The 12,516-nt window shown below is 37.6% G+C and overlaps 1 protein-coding gene across 2 annotated transcripts in view; it reads right to left on the bottom strand.

The window, feature by feature from the left end:
* rerea (arginine-glutamic acid dipeptide (RE) repeats a) overlaps positions 1–12,516 on the bottom strand; it is a 137,170-nt gene that overhangs the window by 102,725 nt on the left and 21,929 nt on the right. Inside the window, exon 2 of one of the 2 annotated variants that reach the window (XM_043224413.1) lies at positions 312–369. The exons of the other annotated variant lie outside the window; for it this stretch is intronic. The gene's annotated coding sequence lies outside the window, so the exon portion shown is untranslated. The remainder of the gene's footprint in view (positions 1–311; positions 370–12,516) is intronic. 2 annotated transcript variants of the gene reach the window in all.

The raw sequence follows: 12,516 nt of genomic DNA, 5'->3' as shown, positions 1-12,516 counted from the left end.
ACAACTAAATGATACCCACTACAATGATTTCATTTCCTTTGAAAAAAAATTGTATAATATAACAAAAACGGTGCATATTTTTTGTTTGGTGTCACTGAAGAGGTACTTGAGCCCTGACGGGCCTCAAGACAAAAAAACAGTTGGGAATCACGCCTTTGAAGGATAATGTGAACAAACAGTGAGCGGTAATTGAGTTAAACAAAAGGGAGTTCTGGGAAGCATCAGATAGGTGTGCTGTTGGCATCGGAGGCGGAAAACAAGGAGATGTTAGAAAAGAAACAGCTGGATTTACAGCTGTAATGCTGACTAACCTCGACTGCGTCTCCAAGGACCCGCAGCCCTCTTTACTGGCATTCACAGTACCACACTCTGGGGGAAGCAAAAATAGACAAAAGAAAAGAAAGGAAGGAAATAAATCATGAATGCATGAGCGAGCGAGCGAATAAAAGCAAGCAATAAATGAAGAAACAGCATCCAACCATCACAGCGTTATGCACACAACGAAACAACCCGAAGATTAATGCGTCACCTGGAATTAGCGCTGATTATTTATTTAAAAAAACGTCTACTGCTGTCTTAAACAATGAGGGGGGAACCAAAGAAAAGAACAGTGTGCAAGTTACAGCCACTTGGTTTGTGGTTTAGAAATGAATCCAAACATGAACTCCCTTTAGAGACTCCATTTGCCCCCCCCCCAACCTCAGCCACCTTAAAAACGCGCACACACCAATTTCTATCCCTCCTCCGTGAGCTTTTAACTCTCATCCTGCTCCTTAAGCAGCTCTTCCTCCCAGTCAGCGCTGTGGAAATAAAAACATCAGGACCTTGCCTCACAGCACCTGTTCAAAAACATTGACATTTTACATTCAGCTTCGTCGCTCGCTGGAGCATCCAAGAGCTCGTGAGCCTTTCAGAGAGAAAACAGAAAGCAGCTGGAAGGGCTGATTTATGAGGGCTGAAACACACTTACAGCTAATCCCAAACATTTCACACAGGAGAGACAGGGTTCCCTTTATCTGGGTGCGTGTATATTGTGCTAAGGTAATATTTAGCAAGCCCTTGACCAAAAGTGGGAGGAAAACAACATTCGGCGGTTGCTTATGCTTTGAATTTGTTGCGTATGAGCATATGGTCTGCTTTGATTTAATACGGTTAAAAAAAATAAAGCTCTGTTTCCTCAACACACGCCTGTGACATGGCCGCTGGTCTGGTGAACCGTCTCTGAGCCTCTGGGACATCTGTTCCACAGAATTAGAGCATTTAGTCCGCTGCAATTACTACAGATAAAGGTTATTAACTCGCAGGATTAGATCACTGTACTAAAACATTGGGCTCTTTCCTCCTAAACAGCTGCATGTTCACGTCTGTCCATGTCTACGTTTCTCTCTCAGTGCAGAAGTAACTAAATGTAACGATGTAATGATAGATTGAATATCAAGTTTTGGGTGTACTATTTTTTTTTTTTTTTACCCTTGGGTAAACCTAATCAAGCCTATAACTATGCTGACTGAAAAAAAAAACTGACTCTGGTCCAAAAATTAGCACAATATTGGGAATGATGAATCGCAAAACAAAAAAAACAAACTTGTTTCAAATTCATGCTTCTTTTGTTTTCAAATCGATGGCTTTATTGCTGTTCACCAATGTGAATCCCGCCATCCCTAGTATATACTTTACTGTATTCAGTACGCTAGTATTCCATTCTGCACACAGCCTCTGTCTTCCTCCAGCCATCACTTGATATTGATCCACAGCAACATGGCCGTCGAGCACAGCCATGCACACCGAAGGATGGAAAATAACCTGACTGAGAGAGGCTCACATAGAAAGCAGACTGGATTTGAGTGGGTCTTGTTTTTTTATAATGAATATTTCATTACCGATTAGCTGGTTTGTGTTTGTTCAGCCACAGTCATTGATTCGTCATGGATAGAGTAAAAAAAAAGAAAAAGATCTCGACTCGATGACAATATGAAACGGCATTTGCAACTAATTTACCCTTTGAGATGTGACGTATCTGAATACAGAATATTCAGCGCAAAACCATTCTCACGTACAATGATGCACTGAATTAAATGAGACACATTATGCAAAAATGGTGTTGCAATTGATTTACGCAGAAATTCATTGGCTTGTGTTCCATCATGAGGCTCAACGAGACCAAGGAGATTTATTAAACGAATAGTTCACCCTCACTCTTTCTTCCTTTGGACACAAAAACATAAATTTTAAAGATTGCGCTGTCACTTCTTTTAATGTAATTACAATAAATAGAGACTAAGGCATTCCAACTGCAAAAAAGTACATACAAATTTCATAAATCACAAGCCCCTACGAATTTCGCACTATAATTATAGTCTTATCGAAGCCAGCTTTGTGTGAGGAAACAACTGAAAATTATTTATGAACCGATAACGTTCAGCTCTTTGACTTCAGATGAGTTTGCTAACTGAAAACATCTGACACAGATGTATGATTTCTTTACGATTGAGACACAGCATCATCAACACACCCATAAGAGGTGCCACTGTCGTCAAGAACTGGTCCGTTTCCCCACACAAAGCTATCAAAGCACTTCAAAAGTCTTGAAATATAGCGTACAAGTCATATGGATCATTTTTATACGGTGCCTCTGCAGCTTTAAAATCACCAGCCCCATTAAAATTACGATCAGATTAAAAGCCATACAGGTCTGGAATGAAATGACAGTGAGTAAATGAGGACCGAATTTTCTTTTTTTTTTTTTTGTGTGAACTACAAAAGTAAACAGTCAGTATTAATTTCGAGTTACCGTTGGTGCCAATAGCCTTGTGGGCAGTGAGCCACCATCTCACACTGCTGTGCTATGGCCTGTCATAATAAAGTCAAAAACGGCAAAAATAAATCATTGCAGGGAAAAAAAAAATTAAAAATATCAAGTTATCTTTAAAAAACAAATCCAGGGTTCGATATAAATGCCTGAAAAACACCCTGATGAATTAAACCTCTTCAGCTCAGCTCAGCAAATCTGTGAATGACTACAAATGGCTGAAAACAACTGCCCTTTTTTAAAAAAAAAAAAAAAAACTTCAATCTCATTATGCAACTCATCTCTCTTTTTCTCTCTAAACTGTCTCTTTTACTTCCTCTTCAGAATGAGCTTTAGAAATTCTTCACCTCCCCGCCTGCCGCGGCCCCAGCTTCTCTGGCTGATTTCAAACTCTACTGACAGCTCTCATGACTAAGGCTCTCATGTCAAACACCATTATATCAGCCATCCATTCATTCCCGTAACACTGCTTTAGTGACATTTTGAAGCACTTAGCAGTGCTGCAGTACTGTCTATGCTACCTCTTATTTCAACTCGGCAGCCGTCAGAAAACGTACATTATTCAAAAATGCAATCTAGATCGTACTAAAAAAACGAGAGAAGGAAAGAAAAAAGCTTAGCTTCTTTTTCTTTTTTTTTTTCAGGCTGGTGGCTGGGATTATAGGTTTAAATGCTCCTGCTTTAACTAGATCAGTGTGATTTAATGCTAATGCTCTCGGACAAAAGCTGCTAGGGGCTTTTTTAGACCACAGCCAGTGGTCTCCGTTTGCCCACAGGTCGCAAAGCATCTCGGGTGGATTGTCAGCTCAACAGAAATGTAGACCTTCAGCACTTGAGGGGGAAAAAACAAACAAACATTCAAACCAAAAAAAACCCAACACCGCTCATATCGGAAAAGGAGAATATTCAATTCTGTACACTTGGGTCAACGTTGACCTGGGAGAATCTAACGGAAAGAAAACAGATTACCTGCTGATTAGCCTGTATTATGGGGCAGCTCTAACCTTTGTGAAATGGACTGCCTGTTCTGTGCTTAGCCAAGCGTGGCTCCTCGTCTTCCCCAGCGGAGAGAGAAAAGTGCCACGACAAGCCTACTGCTCCCTATTAAGTAAGCGCTCTGAGCAGCGAGCCTCGCACATCCATCAGCGCACGATGACACGCAGTCCTGCCATCCTCCAGCCTCCCTCTTCTTTTTGTCGTAGAAAGAGGTGTCGTGTTCGCTCATTTCTTCTGTCTTGGATGGTGACAGGAAATTATTCATAATTTTGAGTGCTGGTGGCTGCGAGGCTGAGATGATAATCCAACACTTGAAAACACAAATAAGCGCCGATGACAGACAAAACAGAGCGCGTCAATACTCAACGATACTTCAAAAACTAAACGTATGCAAATAATGAAAGGTTTGAGATGCTAGCTTCTTCTAAAGAAAAAAAAAACTCTCTCCTCTATCAGAATTGGCAAGAGACAGATTAAAACTAGTAGTTTCAAACAGAACACCATGATGTTATGGTTAGTGGTATCCAGGGTGTTGCTATGGGATTTGTCAGGTATGTATTTTACAATGGATTAATTATATTAAGAAATCATTATAAATTTAATAATAGTAGTAGACAAATATAAACATTATTATTATTATTATTATTATTATTATTATTATTATTATATGACCATATTTACTGTATTTGTAATCATAATATCAGTGTTTTTAGTATATTTCTATGAAGTTTCAAAACAATCTCTATAAATTATTGTATTATTATTATTATTGTGTATTTTGTATTATATTCATTATTATTTTTACATTATAAAAATAATAGTAGTTTTTATTAAATTAAAGAAATTATTAATATTAATATAGAAATATATATTATTGTATTATGACTAAAATGCATTAATTACAAAATTTTCTGTATTTGAAAATGTGTTTATTATGTTATGTTAGTCTATTATTAACATTATTAATTGTAAACTACAGTATTTGATTACCATCATCATCATCATCATCATCATCAACAATCCATACAACAATAATTATTGTGTATTTTACGAAGCATTAGTTATATTAATTATAATCATAACAATTTATATAATAATATACATTTTGATCAATTATTTTTATTATTACTATTTGTATAATATTATTATGTATTACATTATCTTAATCTATTATTAATAACATTAATTGTAAAGTACAGTATATAATAATAATAATAATAATAATAATAATAATAATATAAACAAAGTTCATAATCCTACATTTTAAAATACATTTTATAAAAGCATATATAAACATATATAAAACAATTTAATAAAATCACTATGTATAATTAATTATTTTAATAAGTTATGATAAATCAAATAAATTCAGAAAACAAAAATGTGAGTATTGTATTCTGTTTACTTTTGATTTGAAAGGATTCAGTATTAGAATTAATAGCCATCTTATAGGGTCAAGTAATGTGTAGAGATAAACTCTAGATCACATTCAGGACAGCACTCATCGTCACAGTAAAATAAGCATGGGATATATTGCTCTCCGAAGTCAAATACTTTGGGGATAGGGGTTTGTTCAAGTATGAGCAATAGCGACTGTAAGGCAAGCGCCACTAATAAACAAATTTCATCCGCTATAAAAATTGACCTTTTATTATGCTAAATGACGAAGACCTTTATGACAAATATTTATGCCAAAATGTCATCAAATTCAAATCATTCTCTTTCCATTACAGAAGCAGAACAGAAAAGAGAGTGCACTAATCGTCAACAGTCTTGTTCACTTAATTTAATACCACCACGACAGATGGCGGCCAATTTTCCATTTGACAATTACAAACTGGCCTTAAAAATAAACAGACAAAAGACGAGAGACAGACAAGAATTGTTCCAAGCCACTCAAACACCCTCCCACAGCTCACAGAGCCTGACCCTCTCCTACACCAGCAAATAAATTCAAAATCATCGCTCGGCCCCATGCTTATTCAATCCAGGCTAATATCAGTGCTCCAGCACCCCGGCCCGATGGCTGACATTTAACATTCCTCGGCAGCAGAGACGGAGGGGGAAGAAATGAACCCGCTTATGCGCCTTGACACGGTGCCCTCTGCAGGAAAATAAAAACATGGCTTTCACTTACTGCCAGCCTGCGCGCTGAGCCTATACATCACCCCGGCTACAGAGGAGACTGATCCAAGGTCAGCTCCATTTCCTCACTGTGCTATTTTCTATCACAATCACCGAGCGAGGCCCGGAAGAGACGCGCTAACACAATCATCTGCGCGGAGACGCCGCCGACCGCAAACCACTCCAGGCTCTTTTATACAAGCTATTGACTCAGCTACACCGGCGAAAATAGGGTTAGCATGCAAACGAACGCGCCGCTAAACCGACTGCAGGTCATCTGATCAAACTACAGCGGCACGTCTGCATTTGAGCTGAAATGCTATTGGAGCGGCTTCACGAGGGGCCCGCAGCCCGCTTGAATCTCACTAGCAAACACCATTAATGCTGAGCAGTACGCATGCTGATTGCTTGGCTGAGCAGTTGGTGTGCGTTTGAATGTGTGTGGGTAAGGCTCTGGAGTCATCACAGTACTTCACGCTAGGTTAACACTCAAAGTGCCCTGGGAAATAACATTTAGGCTACATAGCGCTTACTTAACACAACGCCGGTTACTCATACCAAAGCCAGCGTTTCTTAATGCGGTTCTATGCTGTAAATGTTCAGAGCAAAAGCCAGAAGAGGCAAAAGCTCGTATGATCATAAGGCGGGTTGGCCATTTGCAATAGAACGAGATGGGAAGACGATGATAAGAATTATTACGCGTGTAGAGTTTAAGGTTGGTTTTATATTTGTACGATGCGATGAGAGGTGCGAAAAATATGAGGCACTCTTTGCAGACTTTTATTATTTAATCGGAGACAAGGAGTAGTGCAGAATCAATCAATCACTTGTATCGAAGAATACAAGATATACCAATAAGCTGGTAATAATTTTTATGTTACAGATGATAGCTGATTACTATTTTATCCAAAGAAATTTAAAACACAAAACAAAACAAAAAATCACCTAATTATATAATGTGTATATATATATATATATATATATATATATATATATATATATATATATATACACACACACACACACACACATTTGCTAAAGATTACTTAACATTTATTAACTTGTATTTTAGTGTAACTCACTGTTGTTCATCCACACTGCATAAAATTAAATAGAATAACAAGTCACTTTTGCAAATATATTTCAATGTAGTTCACTGTTGTGCATTTACACTGCATAAAAAAAAAAGATGAACCAAAATCATATAAAATGAAAAGACAGGCACCGGTTTTGACACTCTTCACCCTCTCGATGAAGCCACAATGGTTTATTATTGCCTGATCAGGAAAAGCTTCAACAAAACATCCCCAAAATACTTCCTCCCATTCATTCGCTCCTCCTCTGCTGGTTCTTTCTTTTTTCCTTTTCTCACTATATGTCACTCTCTTTTCACTTTCCAGCTTTGGCCCTTGTACCTCCCTCCTCTTATTCTCTCTATAGTAGACAAGAGACATAGCCTTCCTCCCTCCCCCATCGGCGATCTCTAAGGGTGAAGCACAGTGACAGATGGAGAACATACTGCAGCTGGCTAATTAAAGGAATCAGAAACTTCAATTAAATATCCAAAAACACTGGACCTGTCTCCTCTGTGGAATTCTTTCTGAACACAGGCCCCAACACGCTTTGTGTACCATAAGCCTGTTCAGCATAATCCAGCATGAGGATGAGAGCTTCAGAAAGAGAGAGATTATGAATGAAATGGCTCTAAATGCAGAGAGGAATTTCTCACAGTGACCTCAACCCTCTGGCTTTTTCCTCTAAAGAGCATTCCTTCTTAAATTACCCACTTAAAATACACACACAATCTTTGTACTGTATGTCTCCATCTATTATACCGATCATCAGTGCTGAAAAAAAAAAAAAAAAGGCACTGTTGTTGTTGATGTTGTTTTTTTGTTAATAATATAGCAATGTACCAAATAACAAGGTTCTCTATATCTGTGTTTACTGTAAAGATTCAGGTCTAGCAGCACAGATTTAGCAGTGAGGGAAAACTGACTGAAAAGCAGCGAATCTTCAGTAGCACTGAAAAAAAAAATATATTTTACTTGACTTGTTATAGTGAGTTCACAGTCTGTATTGAATGGGATGTAATAAAAAGGCTGCGTATCTCAAAATAATGGCAAGACGCATCACTCTACTGAGCTGCAAGTGATTCAAAAATATACAACGCAACTAGTGTAGCCCGACAGACTAAATTTTTTATGAGCCAGTTATGTTTAGTGAATCAACATTTAGGGTAACCACTCTACAGCAAATGATTCATACGAGACAGTTCTTGTAATGTATAGTTCAAAAAGACTGATTTTAATTGCTTTAAAATCAGCTCCCGAAACACGTGATTCTTAACGGCAGGTTATTATGAAGTGAATCGAAAACCGAGAACGCAACCAGTACTGACTAATTTCCAAAACAACTGACTCTTAAGATCTGGCTCTTTTAAGGGACTCAAAATAAATAAATACAAATGTGACTAATACAGCTCTACTGACAAAAAAATAAATAGAGTACAAACATACATTGCGATTTATAGAAAAGTGAATCAAATTCTTTTAAGTGAATCAAAAAGTCCTACTGACAAACCAATAACTCTTATGGCTCATTTAACAGAAACAATAATATAAAGTGCAACCAGCACAGCCAAATTATTATCATTAATGCCAAAGTGACCTGAAATTAACCAAATCAGCAACTTGCTTTTTCACGCCGTCAACAATGTCTCCCGTTTCACATAGAACCAAGAAGACTTCTGGACCCTTTGTCTTTGTTCATGTGTAAACACCTCTGATGTATTAACAGTAATTGCAACCTAATGACAGCTACTAATAATCAGGAAGAAATAATTCGCTGCTTAATTATCGGCTTATCGAAGTGTTTGCCAAAACATCCTCACCCGCACACGCAGCGAGCGATACGACAGAATAAAATATGTTGTTTGTATTTACCCCTTTCCTTGGGGGTTAACCGTATGAGCACATCAATCCCACGAACCCCCACGCTCTCTCATCAGCACCTCGATATCCCTTCAACTGACACCTAATCTGCCACTCTCCGGTGGGTCGCTGGGTCGCTGGGATAGTCGCGGCCCGAGGCCGATACCCGCAGGACCTACTTGATTAAACACAGCAGTTGGGGTTGTGGCTGAGAATATAGCACCTGTCACGACACCTCCCGTCATCACTCATTTAGCTGCTAAATATAAAACAACGCTAACGATTACAGCAAACGTAATTAGCATCAGTAGAAACAATATTTCTACAGTGCGCACCGTTTAGATCAATATTGACACCGGAGCAAAGACAGCATTAATAATTTCTTTTTTTCCCCGGGTACGATCCAGACAGCTGGAGACAAACACGAAGAGCGGCACGACCCCCACGGACCAATGAGATCTCTGCCCCTTCCTGCCCTGGACTGCGCTGTCTGTTTTCCACCTAAACAATGGGTGTCAAAACCTTCTGTCCGCCGTCTTCCTCCATCGCCTCCCTCTCTCTTTCTCTCCTAGATGTTTGCTGTCTTTCTCTGTGATAACTGCACTAGCACATCTATTTCAGCACGGCTCCAGGGCTGGGTTTCCAGACAGGCTCAGGTAAAGATGATCAAGATAACATAAAAGGAGTGGAAAGAGCTGGCCAGGATAACGCCCCAACTTAATCATTTCCTTTCGGGTCCCCTCTGTGGCCTTCAGGAGCTTTATTTCTGTCAGGATTCAGCACACAAGAGCCCGTGTCAGGGGAGTTTACCCTCAATTAAGCCCAGGTAAAGTAATGCTTGTTCTGGGGGTGGTTGTGAATACATTACACCCTCCCGTCACCCTTTTGGCAAAGTGGTCCTCCGCATATTGGATGTAAGGGGCTTTTTTCTCTGCTTTTCAAAACTGCAGGTGTAAAATTACACTTCTACCAACTGCTGTGCTTAAAAATGGCGGAGAGTGATTTTTCTCCATTAAGCTTGAGGGCTAAGCCAAATGCATCACCTGAATTCTCCAACAACCTGCTGAAATTACAGGTTCATCTGTGGCGCTATTTCAGAACACTTATTAGTTTGTCTCAATGGACAAATAAAATATTTCAAGTGTTTAACCTTTCTTCCCCTCCCTCCCTCACAGCAACTGCGGTTGTTTTCTTTGGTTTAAAACCTAGCTTGCGGTAGCCAGACATGTGCGGAACTGTATGCAAAGCCTGTATAATTAGTAGAGATGCATAAAATATTACAATTATAGGTTATATGATAAACCGATAATTATTTTTTGGTTTTGGCTGATAGTGATACATGTCTGATACTAGAATTACTGACTACTGCTAAAACCTTTCGCTACAAATTAATTTTGGCATCACAGACTTATCATGCACAGCATGATAATTAAGATTAATTTTGAGATTTGCTAAGGATCTTAACAGTGAAATAGTGAGAAGGGATCACTTATTAGTGTTTTGGCAAAAAAATGGCAAAACAGTGAACATTTTAATGTGCAATTAAATATGAAATCGATTTATACTGATTGAACAATTAAATGAAATCAAACTGAAACAATGCAAAAGGTTGTGATTTAAATACATTTTTCAGTGGCCAGCAATGCAACTAACAGTAAAAAAACCTATATATATAATAAATATATATTATATATATATATATATATATATTATATATATAATATATTTTATTTAGTGATGTTAATATTAAAAATAATAATAATAACAACAATAATAGAAAAATACCAAATAAAATAAATACAAAATATAAAAAAATACAATAATATTATTATAGTTAAATTAATATATAATTACAAAATGTAACAAGAAAGCACAGGCAAGTAGAGAAAAAAAATGCTGTAACTCAATTTATACTGAAAAAGATGAATAATCTATTTATCTGTATATCTGTCTATCTATATTTTCAAACAAAAATAATTCATTTGTTGTGCATCCCTAATCTTTTTCTTTTTATTCACTCAAATTATGGGAAATCTAGTCAGACATCACAACCCACTGTCACTAGACCATCACGAAAGCAACAAATCATCATATGTAGCTTCTGCACACAAACAAGAACCCAACTGTTTGGATAAAAATACTCAAGATGATGCATGGATAATTAAATGATCCAAGTGTAACGAGTCCTTCACTGTGATGACGGGTTATGTTCAGAATTTTGACTACACTGTGCTGAGGGGAGTTATTACATACACATACTCGCACTTCATATGAGTCACCCACTTCTGTGTTGATAAGAATTCAGGAGAGATGGAGATGTCCTGCCCTCTGCTCAAACTCTTGTCTCTCGCCCCCTCTTGTCGCTCTCTCCTCCCTAGCAGTGCACAGTATGACAGACGAGTAAACACAGATGCTGAGCAGCAAACTAGAGGAGACCGTTTCATCAGCGATGACAGTCCTGCCTGCTGCAGGAATCAAACAAACAGCACAGGCAACTACTTGGCTGCAATAAACTGACAGGGAGAAGAATGGAGAGGAAATAGTGCAATGGACACGCTGAAGGGAGTCGATACCTTCAGATATTAAGATATTATGCTGCTTATGCACGTTTAAGAATAAGGTACAAAAAAGCCTAAGCTTACCAACATTAGTTTGTTGGTGAAAAAAGTAATTAATGAAGCTAGATTCTTATAAAATGGTAGGCTCTTTTATAATCACTGTTTACATATTCATTCGACGAAATGGTGGCCGGCAAACTTAAAACTAATAGTTTGGTGGCAAATAATGTTTATAATAAATGTTAATGCATTCATTCAGAGAGAACCACAACAGCATCTTTAATGCCTGGTACATTTTATGAACAAATGACTCTGAGTCAGTTTCACACTCGTGAATCAGTCAATGAAAGTGACTCACACACTTTTGTAATGTATGATTAAATAAGCATCTAAAATTGTTACTCTACGTTTTATGCCTTTAAGGATCAAGTATGGTTCCTGATAGTCACCTATGTTTTTGACTGAGATTAATTGGAGTTTTGTGAATTGTTAAAAGATCAGTTTTTTCTAATATATTTAATTTTACTATTTATAGTAATAATATAATACAAATTATATAAAATAAAAATACACTGTAATAATACACTGTAACATAACTTTGAAATGGAATAAGGAAAACATTTTTTCTAATGAAGTGAATTAATTTAATAAATGAATGAATATTGAATTTATGCTGCTTTATTCTGCAAGAACTGTATTAAACTTAATTATGATTTATCTAATTTATAATTTTGTCTTCTTCAAATCCACAAAAAAAAAAAAAGTTAATGCAATCGGAGCCAGAATTGCTAACTTCAACACAATCGCCATGTTTATTTAGAAAAAGAATGACTGTAACTATTACTCACAAAGATACTGTGGTTTGTCCCGCCCAGGATGCCGTGTCACCGGGGCGCCTGTACACACCTCGCCACGTCCTGTCCAATAGAGTCACAGCCAATTAATTACCTTCCCCTCTTAATAACTCTGATTAAGATAAAGAGATAAATAAATGCATCAATCTCCGAGCCCCAAGAGGATCCTCGGCTGAACGGCGTCGTGACAGCTGAAAGGCCTCGCCACCCCCCATTGCTACAGATGTGACACTGTGTGTAAA

This window comes from Puntigrus tetrazona, chromosome 23, assembly GCF_018831695.1.
Source record: "Puntigrus tetrazona isolate hp1 chromosome 23, ASM1883169v1, whole genome shotgun sequence".
NCBI lineage: Eukaryota > Metazoa > Chordata > Actinopteri > Cypriniformes > Cyprinidae > Puntigrus > Puntigrus tetrazona.
The sequence above is the reverse complement of the archived record's forward strand: the minus strand, read 5'-3'. Positions and strand labels throughout refer to the sequence as shown.